Genomic DNA, 16,768 nt, shown 5'->3' with positions numbered 1-16,768 from the left:
TTTGAATTCTGGGTTCAACCTACTAGCTGTGTTAATGACTGCTCACTAACATGCATTTTTTAAAAAAATGTTTTTATCAGTGCATTATGGTCATATATAAGAGTGGGGTACATTTTGTCATAATCATGTACATGGAATGTAATTCGCTTCATTTCAGTGCCCAGGACATCCTCCTGTTCTTTCTCTGCTCCACTCTCTTATTCTATTTATTCATTGTCTGTTTTAAATTGGTGGTTTAAATTAAAGATATACATTAAAGTGAATTCACTGTGATATACTCATATTGCATGTAGCATTTCAATCTGAAGTTCCTCCCTTTTTCTATCTTTCTCCTTCCCCCTCCGTCCCCTTCCTGTCCTCTACTGATCTCCCTTTCTTTTCCATGAGATTCCACCACTTCCTCTAGCTTCAGTATATGAGATAAAACACTCAACCTTTGATTTTCGGAGTCTGGCTGTTCTACAGTTCCATTCATTGGCCAACAAATGCTATAATTTCATTTTTTTTCAACTCAGTAAAACTCCATTGTGTACAACATGTGCTCATTCATGTCACTTTCTTTCCACATTAGTTATGCTTCTGTAACATGATATAATAATATCTGCTTCTAGGTTGTTCTGAAGTTGAAGTTATTTGTATAATTAAATACTATGTGTATATGTAATACACACACTTACATATATATCTATACTTATGACAAATGCATTATATAATACCATATGGTCTTATATATGTATGTGTTTCCTTAAAACATTTTTATGAAATAAACCTTTAATGCAAATAAAGATATTGAAACCTTGGATCTCTTATGATCCCATCTTACTGATGTCATTTATTACATATTAGTTTCCAGAATTTTTTTTTAAGAAGATGTGCCAAAGTTCACGAGAGGGTTCATACTTCAATACAATGATTTATGAATTTTGAATTTGGGACTTGTATGGCCCCATCATTGCTGGTCTAGATTCCATAGGGTTCCACAATTTCTTCTAATACAACCTCCTACTTAACAAACCGGTATGTCTATCTATATTGAAAAGTTTGCTGAATACATTATAGTCTTCAAAAATCTCTCATAACCTCTGCTGTAAAACTAATATAGGACTTACATCAAAACTTGTTCCAACTTAAACAAAACTCAACTCCTGAAAACATTTATTTCCTCTTAAATAATAACTGAAATGTCATTTAGTGCTTCAGTGAGATTTGTCAAAAGTATTCTCATAATTTATTGAAATTGTAACCAAACATGAATAACTGTTTATTTTCCTTTAGTCCATGCTTTTGTAATACTTCACAAACAATATTTTTCTGAATAGTCATTACTTATTCAATTGATGAATGACTTAATCATTCTATATTTTAGAAATGGGAGGTATGTAGTACATAAATTTTGGCTAATAAAATGTAGGATATAGACTTAGAAATCATTGAAAAGGGAAGATGGGAGTTTTTTTTAAAATGTTTCTATACCTAGCAATCATATGTCATCCCATGTTCCAACTAAGACTTTCCAAAGCAGGATAGTGAGAAATAATGTGAGCACATAGTTAGACACCATGATCTTTTATCAGTGTCTGCTTTGAAAAGAAGATGAAATGGAAGCTTGCCAGGCAGGCATTCCTTGCCTAATTTATACAAATTACTTGCCAAAGGAATACGAATGAATCTGCAAATAGTCTACCTAATTCTAGGATTTACATGAAAATTTCAACTAACTGGACTGAGAGTTATATTGACTAAAATGCATCTACCTATTTTAAAAAGAAGATAAATTAATAAACCAACCTTTCGAGTCTACTGAAAAGGAGACTCACATCCATGGTGAAATTTGAAAAAGAACAAGTCTTTTCTTTTTCTGTTGTTCTTCTCTCTGCATCTTTTATCCTCATTTTGTTTCAGGCCAAGGTCCGCTGGTCTGCCAGTGGAGTTGACACCCCTCCCGGAGCATCCCGCGCCCCAGGCCGACTTCCTCTCCTGGTCCCCGCCAGCACAGCATCTCCCTCTGCACAGCTCTCCCCCCCCCCAAACTCCCTCATTCCTGGGAAGTTTTCTCTCTTTACAGTCAACAAACCTGTCAAACGTCTCCCTTCAAACCAGCCCCCACCCCTTCCTCAGCTCTTCTTCTTTCCTCCCCCTCTTACCCCTCTCTACTCTTCTTCCCCGCCCCTCCTTGCCCCCGACTCCTAACGGCCCTGGGCGGCGGGGGGCAGCCCCGAGAGGCGGGATGAGGGGGTGAGGCGGGATGAGGGGGTGAGGCGGGCGGGTCCAGCAGCTAGGAGTGCGCTGCGGCCCCGCCCCGGCACCCGGCTCCCGCCCTCTGCTGCGCTCTGCGCTCGCCGCCCCGGGGCTCACGCTCCCTCCCGAGAGTCCCGCCGCCTGACTGTCGCAACTGCCACCCCCACGGCCCCCCTGCCCCCCGCCCCCGCCCACGCCCGGGCCCCGTTCCCCTCCTACCCCCGCCCCCGGCTCTGATTTCTTCTCCCGAGCGAGCTCGGCAGGAGACTCAGGCACTGGCTGCCCAGTCCGCTCTCCGCCTCCGCCGCGCCCTCCTCGCCCGGGATGGGCCCCCCCGCCGCCGCCGCCGCCGCCGCCGCCTCCGCCGGCGGAGCCATCGCCTCCAGACCGCCGCCTTAGTCGCTGAGCTCGTCCTGAAGCCCTGGCGGCCCAGCGCACCTACTGGTTCTGCAGCCTCGCCTGCTGCCCGCGCCTGCAGGCGGTAGACAAGTCACGATGCTGCCGTCCGTGTCCTCCCTCCTCGGGCTGCTGTTGCTGTTACTTCTGTGTCCAGCGCACGTCGGCTGACTGTGGTGGTGAGTGCTTCATTGGGGCTGTCCCAGTGAGGCTCCGAACTCAGGAGGGTGGGGATCCGTGGACCAGTCGAAGGGCTCCGCACTGTACTCCTGACTTTATGGACTTTATCTGCTCGCGGAACCCTGCTGCAGGGCAGTGGCCTGGGGACCCTGGGCAAAGGTGCCTGGAGTTCTCCTCACGGTCTCCGCCGGGGGCGCTTTTTAAGTACCACTTTGAGGTTCCCAACCCCTGGACACATTCTATTGTGTTTCCTCCTCCCCGGTCCTCCCCTCCCCCCAAGTACTGAGCTCAGTTCAGATCACTAAGAATTGGCGGGTAGGTAGGAAAGAGCTTCTGAGACCGAGATCTGTAATCAGAGATTTGAAGAAAAGAATGAGTGAGGAGGGTCCCAGAACTAGGGGAGGGGGGCTGGATATTGGGCGCTCCCTCCTCAGGCAGAGGAAAAAGGTGGGAAGGCAGAGAGTCAAACAGCTGCCCCTCTCCCCTGTTTGCCTACCAGCCCACCAGCTTCTCTCTGTGCCTCCTTCAGCGTGGGCAGTAGTATAGAGGAAACGAATGTAAAGGGGGAAACTGAGTCAGGACCCTGACTTTCTCTACTTTCTCCCCCTAACAAGGAAGAGAAAGAAAAGCAAGAAAGGGATCCAGGCCCCTGGCCCTTCCAGATATGAAGGTCATTGATTAAAAAAATAATGAAAGTGCCAGCCCAGGAGATGCGGGAACAGGGAGTATCCTGGTGGAAGGGAGAGGGACCTGGTTTGCCAAGGGACAGGGGACATCTTCAAAGTCTCGGCATCTAGCCTTGGCCTAGGTAGAGCAGACACTAGCCAGCGAAGGTTGCGGGAGTTTTGAGCCTTGAGGGATGGGCAGGGCGAAGAAGGTGGGTGCCCGCCTGGTCTGCTCAGAGATCGAAATCCTGAAGTCTCTCCCCCCCTCCCCGCCCCACTACCCCTTTTCTTAAGTCTACGGAGCCTCAAACCCGCCGGGAATAGCTCAGCGTTTAGAGGGGAGGGATTTGGACAATAGTGCTAATGCCTCATCCAATCCTAAGAAAGCAGAAGGTTCTCTATTTGCATATTACCAATTCATTGGTTGAATTCCCACACTCCAGTCCTCGCCCACCTCGCTGGTTTGGAAGGAGGGGTTAGGCAGGCAAATCCTCTCTTCTGGCGAGATAAAGTAGGATGCCCACACAGCGAGTTGCCAGCGGTTATCTCTTCCGTGATGCGGGAAAGACATCCCTCCTGGGTGTCAATAAGGGGGCAAACTGAGGATGATCATGGTCTCAATTGGGAACATGTGCTCTTTGATCCTGGTTTAGCACAATGCAGTAGCACAGACAGACCTGAGATCTAATCTCAGCCATTAAATCAGTGATCTTGGGCAAGTCACTTTCCCTCCCAGCCCCGGCAAGGTCTTAATTATGAAGTAGGGATAACGATCTTACTACCTGGAAGGCTTGCTGGGAGGTTTAGTTGGGGAAATGATCTGACATTCAGAAATACTCTTCACAGCCCAGCTTCTCCAGGCCAAGGTCCCCAGGGGGCAAAAAATGTGATTAATTTAAATTCAAAATCTAGACTCCCAATTAAAACTTAGTAAAGGGATCTCTCCTTTCTCAAACACACCTATCCTAACTCTGCCCTTTCTCGAGGTCTGGGGTCAGGGTTGTTCTCTGGTGGCAGTTGCCTTCCCTCTCCTCCCTTCTCATCTGTCAAATCGTTCTAATCCTTACAGTTAAAATTCCACTTTCCTCCATGAAACTGTCCCTCTGTCCTCCTTCAGTTGCCTTCTCTGAGCTCCAAGCATTGGGCAATTACTGCATTTTACTGACAACCATCTGCTGTGGGGTCTCTTTATCCTGCTCCTGGAAGTCAGAGTCTTTATATCTTTAGGGTCCCCCAGGCCCAAGACAATGTAGGTGCTGAAGATAGGTTTGTGGAATATTGTCAAACTGGTTGATTAGTCTTTCCAGGGGTTTGTATCTGTGGGGGTTTCTTTGTTCAAGAGGGACTGCTGGGTGGAAGCCAAGAGGAGCCTGGTCCCTCAGAGACTGACCCTGAAGCTGGGATGCAGGGAGTGGGGGAGGAGCTGAGGAGGGCAGGTGTGGGAGAACACAGAGGCCTTCATGGCACAGCTGCAGGGTGAGCCGGGTGAAGAGTGAGGGGCCTGGGTGATAAGGTGGCTGAGAATGCCTCACTCAGAGGTGCCTCAGAGAGAGCCTGACCCTCCCACCTGCCTCAGCCCACTCCCTCTCCTGGATTTCTGAAGATTCATTCCTTTGGTCTAAGCCCTGACTCCCATTCACATGATCTTTCACTCTGCCTACTCCAGTCCCCACCCCACCTCACCACTGCCCTCCAAGGTCAGGTTTGGTGGGTGGTTAGGCTGGTGGGTGGGATCTGGCTCAGTAGTTGGACTGAGGCTCTTCCTGTCCCTCCCATCTCACTTTAGCTGGGAGCTTTCAGGTTGTTCTCCGGTGTCCAGGACGCGCTCTGCTGGCCTTCTTCTCCTTACTTCTCAGGATGCTGGTCAGAGCTCCAAATGGTAGCCAGGAAAGCAGCAGAACCTACAGCAGCCACTCTGACATACCAGCAGTGGCCAGGCTGGGATCAAAGGGGCCTTGAGGACCTCTGAGTAGAAAGGAGGGTCTAGGCGGAGGGTGACTCAGGCTCTGAAATTGGCTCAGGGTCCTGGCTTCAGGTTCCAAAGAAGTTTCCCTTCTGCTCTCCTTTCCTTTCTGCCTCCCCCCATCTCAATGCATGTATTCTGGACTCTGCTGCCAGCTTCTTTCTCTGTGTCTCTCTATCCATCTTGTAGCCATTATCTTTGTGAATCTCAGAATCCCAGATTCCAGGACATTGGCCAGGCTTTCTTGAGGTCATCTTGTCCAGCTCACTGCCTCCAGGCCATCCACCCTATGCTCTAGTACCAGTAGTCCCCAGAGTGGGATAGAGAAGGAGAGGCTCTGGCATCCGGGCTCACCAGCTCCCCCCTCTCACCCTGCTCCTCTCTTGCTCTCCCCCAGGAAGTTCTTCACAATGTCTGACCCATCTTTATTTATACCTTCAATCAGTGAATGTAGAAAAGAGCTCACTCTTATGGAAGTGCTAAATCAATCTCCCTTCTCTTTTCCTTTCTTTTTTCTGTTTTATTTGTTATCTGAAAGAGAAAACTAACTCTAACTCTAGGAAAAACACCACCCAGTCCCTTCCCACATCCCATCTTGCCTTCACCACCCCCACTTCACATATGGAAAGGAAACAGGCACCAGAGGCCTAGTATAGCCTCATCTCTGGCTCCACAGGGAAGCAGGGAAAGACCTTGACCTCTTCCTAACACCCAAGTTTTCCAGCTGTCACCTCCACCCCAGGCTGGACCTGGCTACCCTTTCCAATTCTGTCTTAATCTGGGACCCCTGACCCTTCATGGTCAGTCCTGTTGCTGGCCCCTGCCAAGCTCCAGGGTCGGGTGGGATGGGGGTAGGGTGGCTATCCATTCCCTACTCCAGGCCTCCCGCCTTGGCAGCTTCCCCAAGGGAGACAATGAGGCTGTGAGCAGAAAAGGGCAGGGGCAGAAGGAGGCTGGCTTGATCCAGGCCAGAGCATGCCCTGGGCCCACCAGAGTCCTGGCACTGTGACATTTCCTGGGGGGTGCGGCCCTCCTGCCCCTTCTGTTCTCATCAGAAGAGAGGAGTTGGTGGGGGGAGGTCAGTGGGAGGCCTGCTCACCAGGGCCCAGCAAGGGGGATTCCAGAATGAACACTTTGATGGGGAAGTGCAGCTGTGGAAGGGATGAGGCAGAGCTGGGCAGGGCTGGCAGCCAGGCTGGGGGCCAGTAGAGCCAGAACACTAGGAAAAGACCTATCTTCTGCAACTGGTGAGAGTGGCCCCGGACCTCCATGCCCCAGCTGAAACCACCTGAAGAGTTGAGGGAGAAAATTTTGCCACGAGGTTTTCTGCCTGGTTCCATCAGCTCTGATTCCTCTGTTTAAACTAGAAGTAGATCTAAAAGGAACTCGGAGATCATCTGGTCCAATATTCATGGTGGGAGCAGGACACCCAGGGACAGGAGGTGACTTGCCCAGTGCCCCAGAATACTGGTAGCTGAGAGCTGGGGCTGAGAGTTTGCCTTCTGCTCAGCTCCGTCCTTGCGTGCAGTGGCAAGTGGGCATCAGGAAAGGGCTACAAGGCCTTTCACAGGCCCCTTTGCTCCCCTATCCACCCCCAGATAGGTGCTCCCCACCCTACTGGGGAGAGCAGGTGTGCAACAGACTCCTCGTGCATCTACTGAAGAGCCAGTCTGTCCATTGCTTTGCCTCCCAGAGCCATGACCAGTAGGAAACCCTTTTATATGGTGAGGTCTGTCAGGGAAGGCAAAGCCCCGGCCTCTCCAGGAGCTGTGAAGAGAGAGGCGTTGAGGACAGACAGAGGGAACCAAATTGGGTCAGAGTGGAGGAGGGAAGGAATGGGGGTCACTGGTGGACAGTGGGGAGGCAGGGGTTAATCATCATTGGCTTTGATGTGGTAGTTGGGGTGGGGGTAGGGACTGGGGGAGGGGGAACAGTAATTACTGAGTTAGACAGAGCAGGACGGGACAGGCGGGCGGGCACAGGCCCGGCAGCCTCAGTAGCTGTCAGGCAACATTTTTCTGCCCCTTCTCCACCACCCACCTCCTCCACCTCCATACAGCCCCCACCCACAGCCCCAGGGCTCAGGGCTCCCTCTGCTGGCTCCTGGGAGGTGGGGTCAGTCTAGGGACCTGGCGGGGGGGGGGGGGTACAGGGAAATACAGGAAGGCCTGCTGTAAGACACTCCAGAGGAAGCTGTGCACCCACATGGACTGTGGGCCTTTTGGCCTCAATGATCCCATCAGGAGTGCTTGCTGAGGAAGAAGAGGGGCCCTAGAGGGTACTTCATATACCTGGGCAGGACTGGATGAAGGAGGAGGTGATACAGATCCAGGCTGAGAAGTGAGGCAGGGAGTTGGAGAAAAGGGTGTTCTCAGGAATCCAAACAGACCACCTGCGCTATGCAGACCCAAGAGTTAGATGAAGTGAATGGATGACCAGAAGTCCTTGTCTCAAGCCATCCTCTGGACAGATCTTTGGCACAGGGAACCAGGCAAGGAGGTAGGCATTATTATTTGTGTTTTCCAATTGAGGAAACAGGAGCAGAAGGGTAAGTTTTATCATCCACTCAACAAATACTATGTACCAGCATCACATGTTGGGGACTCACTCAACCTCATAGAACAAGCAAATGGCAGAGCCCAGAACCAACCCCAAATCTGATCAATCCCCAAAGCCCTGATGGGCCCTGCTGATGACGCCATGCCCTTTGTGAGATTTTTGTCTTTTATGAGTTTTCTATCTAATTGAGAGATAAAACAAGCAAATTTGCTTGCAAACCAGTTAACACCCCCAGGTAAGTGACCACTAGGACACCTGGGGTGATGAGGAGGGGGCAGGGACTCAAGGGAGGCTCCTCAGGGCCCAGTGGGTTCTGAGTTGAGTTTGGAGAGATGCTGGCAAGGATTTTGATGACTTAGGGGTACACAGATATTGGCTCTGAGTCTAGAAATTAAGTGGTATGGTCTGGATGGATTCAGAACCCTGCTAGGAGGAAGAGGCATGGGGAGGAAGATGTGAGAGGCCACCTCACTTCTGGAAAATGACAAAAGTCATTTCCTCCAACCTTGTTTAGATTTTTATGTCATCTAACTTTTCTTGCAGTGGGGAAACCTCCAATGAGTGGCCAGGGCCTGACACTTATCTGTGTAACAGGGGTGACGTGGCTAGGGGTGGACTAGTTTCTTTGACCCTTTGAATAAAGGTGAAAAGATAGGTTGGGATCTAGAACCCTGGGGCTTCTGGAGCTTAGGTCTACAGAGGCTACCAGTAGAAACTGACTGACCTCTGATAGCATCTTCCTGGGCATTGATCCTACCAACCATGGTCCATGGGAGAGAGACCTTAGTGTGATCCAAGTGGCCAAGCTCTTAGGCCTTGATCCTTCTTGTCTGAATACTGAATTATTTTAGGGACAAGCTCTTTTCTATGCCTAGTAATGGTAGTTTGATTAGAACTGCAGATTCTATATATTGAATATTCCTACCACCACTGCCCTCCAGACTCTAAGATATGCAAATTCCCCAAAGAATCATATATTTTCTGGGCTGATCCAGAAGCCCAAAAAACAGAGTTTAATCCAAATCTCCTGATGGGATCATTGAGGAAGCAGAAGGGAAGGAAGGAAGGAAGGAAGAAGGGACACTGGGGAGAGAGGCAGTTAGTCCTGGATGTGGAATCAAATGTTAAATTTAGGGGTGGGAGGATGAGGCTTTCCTTCTAATTCATTTTTCTAAAGCCCCAAGTGGGAACTGATCTGTTCAGAGTGGCTCAGCTCACACAGAGCTGGCAGAATCCAGGGTTCAGAAGCTCTGTACAGTGTTTTGCCCAGAGTGCCCCTGCCATGCCTCTTCTGTTTCATTTCCTATGTCTTTGGGATGGAAGCAAGGATGGGAAGGCAGGGAATAAGTTGGTCCCTTGGGATTCTAGCTGCTATCACTGCCCATCCCGCCTCCTGACCAGCTCGTAAACAAGTCTAGTTCCCAGGAAGCCAGCCAACCCGGGAGCCAGACCCAGGCCAGGAATGGCTCTGAGGCGGCCCCTGGACCTTGTTAAGGGCCAGCCCCATCTCCTGGAGGGCCCTGCCCTGAAGACTCCCCACGATTCCTCTCCTATCTCTAGCCCCTGGGAAGCAGACAAGGTCAAGAGGTTTCTGCCTTTCTCCCTTGCTTGTTCCCACTCCTTCCTGCCTTCCTAGGAGGAGGAGGAGGGAGAGGAGAGGGATGGGGCAGAGTGACCTTGGAAGATAAGTCCAGTCAACCTTGGGAATGGGAGTCAGCAAAGGGCAAGAGTGGGGTGGGGTGGGGGCTGGGAAACTTAGCAGCAGGGGCTGTGGAGAGTTCACAGAGCCTCACCCAGCCAGTAGGGGAAAAAAAAATATGTCAGGAAGTGAATCAGGAGCCATGAAATAACACATGGACAGTGGCCTGGGCTCAGGGGAGGATTTCCTCCTTGGGAAGATGGTCATTCATGTATTCAGAAACATGTATCAAATGGTATTCATTATTGTATTATATACTACATATGTTATTCATATGTAACATGATTCATAATATGCAAATTTCCATAGTTAACATTGGGGGGTAAATAGAAATTAGGCATCTGAAAATCTGCTAGAGAAAGGAAAATGAGACTGTCATAATTTTCATAGTCTTAGCTGCTGACCTTGTATTAGCTATGCTGGAGGCTGCTCAGATTCTTTTTATAACGAGGTGAGATAGGTGAATGGAGAGAGGATAGATAGATGGGTAGATACATAGAGACTGATCAAATCTCCAGGGTCACTGGCATTAAGAACCAGCTTGGGATCTCCAGCTTTTGTCTACTCCCTTCTGCTCCATCTGTCCCTTCTCTGGGATTGGGGAAAGAGAGGGGCTGGTGTTGGGCCGGTCCTAAGCCCAATGGAAGAGTTGTCTGGAGTATAAACCTTTCCACTGAAAAGATAGTTCCTGAACTATCCCTATGTGAGTAGGGATGATGCCAGCAACCTAATCCTACCTGAGAGACAGAGATAGATGATAGATAGATAGATGATAGATAGATGGATAGATAGATAGATCAAGAAATCATAGATAGAGTATTAGGAAACCTTAAAATACTGAGCTTACATATCTTCCTACAAACACCTCATCCTTAGTGCTGAGTTCTACCTTAAGACCTAAATTCCTCTTGCTGCTATTTAAGATCATTACATCTCAGAACATGCCTGGGCAGCCTGTACTTGTGGAGCAAATGGGGACAGTGGGGCAGATATGTACTCAAGCAAAGCTGAAAAGTAGGTCACCTTGACCTTTCACCCATCTGCCATGATTCTCCTCTACATTTTCTCTGGAGACCCTTCTTCCCAACCAGTCTATTTCTGCCCTTTGCAGAGGGTTTTGGGATGGTCTCAGATTACCCTTTCAAGTGCTGTGTCCACATATTTCTTTAAGACAAGGATCCCAGTTAAGTGTTCAAATAGGAGCCATTTGATTAAACGGGTTCCCCCCAGGTGTGAATTCTTGGCTGACAACCCATGGAAACTAAATGTCAGCTCTCTCCTCAGATGGAATGAAGGCAAGGGCGGAGGGATTTCTGAAAGTGTGTGGAACTTCCCATGAGGTCTTTACCCACCAAGCCAAACACACCCCCATTGCCCAATTGGATATGTCACCCCAGGCATAGGCCTTGGCTTGCTGCCATCCTGCTCTGGGAAAGCCACAGACCTTGGAGCTGAAGAAGAGTCAGTGTTACCTACTCTGCAGAAATGCTGCAGAGACTCGGTCCCTAGTTCTTTCCTTCTGCTCTTCAATTCAGGGAAATGGAGGATATGGGGGTAGTTCTAGGCTCCCACCTTAGAGATCTAAGCATACCTCTCCCGTTCTACAAAGGAGATGCCTGGATTAAAGAGGGGGATATGACCTTCCCCAGAGGTTCCTTCCCTAGCCATTCTAACATCTCATGACCCTCTATGGCCCTGGGATGGTGCCTCCCTTTCATTTGGTCTGTCCAACATATCCATCTTGTGGTCCACTCAGACCAGATCCTTCCTTGATGCTGTTTACTTTTCTTTGTGTGCTGTCTCTCCCCCTCCTCTCCTCTCTCTTCCCCTCTCCCTCTCTGTGCTAGAGATGAACCCAGGTGTGCTCTACCTCTGAACTACATACCCAGCCCTTTTTAAAATTGTTTATTTTGAAACAAGAGTCTTGCTAAGTTGCCCAGGCTGGGCTTGAACTTGTGATTCTCTTGCCTTAGCCTCCCAAGAAGCTGGGATTATAGGTGTGTATCACCATACTGGCTCTTTGGTGTCTCTTTCTGATGTATGCTTTCTTTGACAGCCTTCTTGATCTTTCTTTTGCTAATTTCTTCCTTGTCTCCCTTTTGGGCTAGGCCTGTTGAATTTTAGCCTTGGCCTACCTTGTGCCAACTGCCTTCATCTTGAGTCACATTCCCATAAGAATTTATTAATTAAGATGTACACAGAAGGATAAGTGAGACTGCATCTTGCTCTTTAGCAATTTTCAGTCTAGAATGTAGTCAAGAGGGGACACAGACATGGCATGGTAAGGGAACCAGCTAGGACAACCTTCATCTCAGCTGACAGGGAGGCACACCATAGCTCCTGGCTATAGGCTGAGTGGGGTGGGTCTCACTCTCTTCCAGGCCTGCTCTTTTCTGAGTTACACCCCTGACCTGTTGTTCTATGATCCCCAGGGCCGTGGGCAGCCCCTTGGTCATGGACCCCACCAGCATCTGCAGGAAGGCTCGGCGACTGGCAGGGCAGCAGGCTGAGTTGTGCCAGGCTGAGCCAGAAGTGGTAGCAGAGTTAGCCCGGGGCGCCCGGCTTGGGGTGCGAGAGTGCCAGTTCCAGTTCCGCTTCCGACGCTGGAACTGCTCCAGTCACAGCAAAGCCTTTGGGCGCATCCTGCAGCAGGGTCAGTGTGGGGAGATGGCCTGGTGGGAGGGGGGCTGCTTCCACCCTGCTGGAAAGCTGGAGGAGAGGGGAGAAGTTTGGGGGAGGATGCCTGAGTCCAACCTCCCCGCTGATCTTGGGCTCCCTGGCCCACCTTGCCCCTCCACACCCTGCATAGACCCTGTCTCCCAGGCCTCTCCCTGCCACTTGACTGACCCTCCTTCATCCACAGACATCAGGGAGACCGCCTTTGTTTTTGCAATTACGGCTGCCGGCGCCAGCCACGCGGTCACACAGGCCTGTTCGATGGGCGAGCTGCTGCAGTGTGGCTGCCAGGCCCCCCGGGGCCGGGCCCCGCCTCGGCCCTCCAGCCTGCCTGGCACCCCAGGGCCCCCTGCACCCACAGGCTCCCCAGACGCCAGCGCTGCCTGGGAGTGGGGAGGCTGCGGTGACGACGTGGACTTTGGGGATGAGAAGTCCAGGCTCTTTATGGATGCCCAACACAAGCGGGGACGAGGAGACATCCGAGCGTTGGTGCAACTACACAACAATGAGGCAGGCCGGCTGGTGCATATGGGCGGGGGTGTGCACGGGGTCAGTGTGGAAATGGTGTGCTGGCGAGTACAGTGTGGGTGGCAGCATGTTTACGGAAGTGTGGGCGTGGGCGTGAGTGAGGAGTATGTTGGTGAGAGTGAATGGGACAGAGGAGGCACTTGGGAAGGTTGGGAGGGACATGGATGCCTGTGGAAGGTGAGAGGAGAGGTGTCCAATCCATAAGTGGACAGACTTCGGAGGGCATGATGCTGGCTGATAACTCAGAGAACAGCAGTCAGGGTCTTTAGGAACCCAAGGTGGGAGAGGACCTCTGACACAAGACAGGTGAGGCAAAGCTGGGGTGGGTAGAGATCTGGATGCCAGGTCAGGAGCAAGAGAAGGAGACAAAGACGGAGGATGGAAGCAAGAATCGAAGCAGGGACAAAGGTATGGGGTCTGGAGACAGGGAAGTGAGGGAGGCCTAGAAAGGGCCCAGAGCAGGCTGGAAGGGATGATAGGTTTGAAAAGGAGTGAAGGGCCAGAGGCCCAACCTGGCGGAGGGAGGAAGGGGTCAGGTGGAGGCCTGGAAAGCTCTGTTTCCGGGCATTCCAACAGGTTGCCCAGTAACCCCAGATCAGGTCTCACATGCTCAGAGCCATGGCAGCCCTACCCTACTATTACCCCTCTGCTGTGAAGAGGGTCCCAGGACTATTGTAGAGGGATAAGAAACCTACCTAGGCCAGATGGTTCTAGAAGTAGGGCAGGTGAGGGTCAGGGAGAGAGAGGTCACACCAATCTGTAGGTCAAGTTAGTCCCTGACCTCTGAGCTTTACAGTTGATTTTCATGGGCCATCTGACTGATACATGTGGGATTATGGCTCTTAGACCCCAGCCTCAGACCAAACAACAAAGAAGAGGGAAGCCTCCTTGGTTCTGTTCTCAGTAGTGCATTCACTGGGGCCCTCCTGCGCCCTGTGCCCCAATCCTAGAGTGCTCTAGGGAAACAAACACACACACACACACACACATTGTGCAGTCCCTTAGGGTTCCAGCCTGAGGCATTGGGCAGGGAAGGAGGAGGGGGCCAGGAGAGGAATGTCCGGACAGGCCCGCATACCTGTCGGGAGGGTTGGGAGGGGTGGTGGGGACGGGCTCTGTGTCTGCTCAGCCCAGCCTGGGGCCCTGAGAGGATGGAATGAGAAGGCCAGGTTGGCAGGAAGGCTAAGCTTCCACAGCTGCCCCCTCTCCCCGCCTCTCCCCGTTTCCAGTGACAATTTCACCCTTGGCGTCCATCCATTCTGCTTTCTCCCTGGCTTTGGACGCTGGAATCTCTATGAAACTTACTGTCCCCCCAATTTCCATTTCTCTTACTTCTCCGTCCTGTCATTCTTCCTCTCGCTTCTCTCTGAACTGTCGCTTCCTTAATTTTTTCCTCCACGCTTGGCATTCTCCCTTTTTAAATTGTTTTTTATCCTCCATTCGGTTCACACCTCCTGCCCCCAATCTTTTTTCTGTCTTTCCTATGGGCCTTTCCCCACCCCGTGCCCCTCATTTGTCCCCATCCCTCCCCTGCTCCCCTCAGGCCGTGCGGAGCCACACGCGCACTGAATGCAAGTGCCATGGGCTGTCGGGCTCGTGCGCACTGTGCACCTGCTGGCAGAAGCTGCCCCCGTTCCGCGAGGTGGGAGCGCGGCTGCTGGAGCGCTTCCACGGCGCCTCACGAGTCATGGGCACCAACGACGGCAAGGCCCTACTGCCCGCCGTTCGCACGCTCAAGCCGCCAGGCCGCGCCGACCTCCTATACGCAGCGGATTCGCCAGACTTCTGTGCCCCCAACCGGCGCACCGGCTCGCCAGGCACTCGCGGCTGTGCCTGCAACAGCAGTGCCCCGGACCTCAGTGACTGCGATCTATTGTGCTGCGGCCGTGGGCACCGCCAAGAGAGCGTACAGCTCGAGGAGAACTGCCTGTGCCGCTTCCACTGGTGCTGCGTGGTGCAGTGCCACCGCTGCCGCGTGCGCAAGGAGCTCAGCCTCTGCCTCTGATCCACTGACCAGCTCACCATTTACACAGAGCCGCCTTTCGCCTTTCGGCACCAGCAGGACCTCTGGGCTCCAGTAGGGAGCACTGCCTGAGCCCAGCCTTTCCTTGGGAAATTCCACCTCCCAGGCTTGGGGAAATTGGAGACAGTGGCCTGGGGTATGCATCCGCCCACGAAGGCCAAGTGCGCGGGACCGATTCTGGAGAGGCGCTCTGGGAGTTTCTGGGGGAGACTATACAAACCCTCTAGGTGGAAACCAAAAAGGTGGTCTCTAGGCCTCTGGAGAGGGGCTCCTCAGAACCACTGGCCATGGGATGGATGGGTGAATTTAGCATCAATAAAGATATTTAAACCAATAGGACTAGATGCATGGTTTGGGAGGAGAACTGGTCTCCCTCGGGCTGCCAGAAGGCTGGAGAAGGAGTGTGTAAAGGGAGATGGTTTGATGGAACTAGCATCTTAAAGGTTGTCACCTGGGTACCTGTCTCCTCTGCCACCGTATTGGACTCTCCTGGAAATCCTGTACCTTCACACTTTTACCCTTTTTGTCTCACAATGGGGGCCTGCACGTGAGGAAGAACTAGTGATTCCTCTTTAAAGGGACGGTGAGAAGGTCCAGGAAAGGGAGACAAAAAGCCTCTGGTGTGCTCTGCTCTGGGGCCAGCCCTGCCCATCATATTTAGGGCATTGTGTCTATTTCTGTGGCCCCTAGGGAATTCAAGGGTAGGCTTTTGGGGCCAGCCAAATCCATGAGATTAAAACAGTTTATCAACTGTAGAATATGATGAAACTAGGTGATTAGCAACACCAGCTTCTTCTAAGGTCAAAAGTAACCTCACCTCTATTAGCACTGAAAAGACTGCCCACACATCTCTAGTCCCGCTTGGAGGGGAAAAGAGTTTTTTCTTGGCACCCAACCACACCACCTTTCTTCTGGCTCCTTTGAAAGTTGAGGGTAAAGGGATGTGAGCAGTTCTGGAGAAACCTGAGGGAATTGTGGGTATTTGACGTCCTCACTTTCCCCAGTCCAAATAATGCAATGTAGGACAAAGGATGAGCTTTGCATTCAAGAGCTCTGAGTTTGAAGCTGCTACTGCTTAGTTTATAACATAGGCTAACCTGGCCTCAGTTTATGTGCCTATAAACAATGGGAATATCACCCCATTTCAATTATCCCTTGCTGCATAGTGAACAATTCCAAAGAAATTACTTCTCAGGATTCTTCAGGTCAGACATTCACTGGAACTCAGGTGGGTGGTTCTGCTCCATATGGCAGGCCCTCAGGTTGAGGGGGTGAGCTGGGCTGGACTGCCTAAGAGGCTTCCCTCCCATATCTAGGGCATCAGAGCTTCTTTTAGTGTTCTTTTGATGTGACTGTCTTGGGCTTCCTCCCAGCATGGTGGCCTTAGGGTTACTCAGATTTCTTACATAAGGCTTGCTTTCTAAGAGAGGGTGTCAAACTAGCAGCAGAAATTGTGTCTTCTTAAAGTCCAGAATCACTGGCACTCTGTATTGGTCACAGTAAGTCATAGAACCAGCCAAAATTGAAGGCGGTGTGTGGGGGGGGGGCAAACAGACTCCACCTTTTAATAGGCAAAGAATTTGCAGCCATCACAATACATCCAAAACTGTTGCCTGGAAGGCTTTTATTTATTTTCTTTAGATAGAAAAAAACACTTAGTGCAGCTTTTTTCCTTTTTCTTTTTTTGTGGGGCGGGGGTAGTACCAGGAATTGAACTCAGGGGCACTTGACCACTGAGCCACATCCCCAGCCCTGTTTTGTATTTTATTTAGAAACAGGGTCTCACTGAGTTGCTTAGCGTCTTGCTTTTTGCTGAGGCTGGCTTTGAACTTGCAATCCTC

The 16,768-nt window shown here is 51.0% G+C and overlaps 1 pseudogene; it reads left to right on the top strand.

The window, feature by feature from the left end:
* Positions 1-2,733: 2,733 nt before the first annotated feature.
* Positions 2,734-14,909, top strand: LOC143640311 (protein Wnt-6-like; annotated as a pseudogene).
* The last annotated feature ends 1,859 nt before the right edge of the window (positions 14,910-16,768 follow it).

The sequence above is a fragment of the Callospermophilus lateralis genome, unplaced genomic scaffold (assembly GCF_048772815.1).
Source record: "Callospermophilus lateralis isolate mCalLat2 unplaced genomic scaffold, mCalLat2.hap1 Scaffold_177, whole genome shotgun sequence".
In the NCBI taxonomy this organism is placed as follows: Eukaryota; Metazoa; Chordata; class Mammalia; order Rodentia; family Sciuridae; genus Callospermophilus; species Callospermophilus lateralis.
Note: the sequence above shows the minus strand (reverse complement) of the source record. Positions and strands in the feature narration are given on the sequence as shown.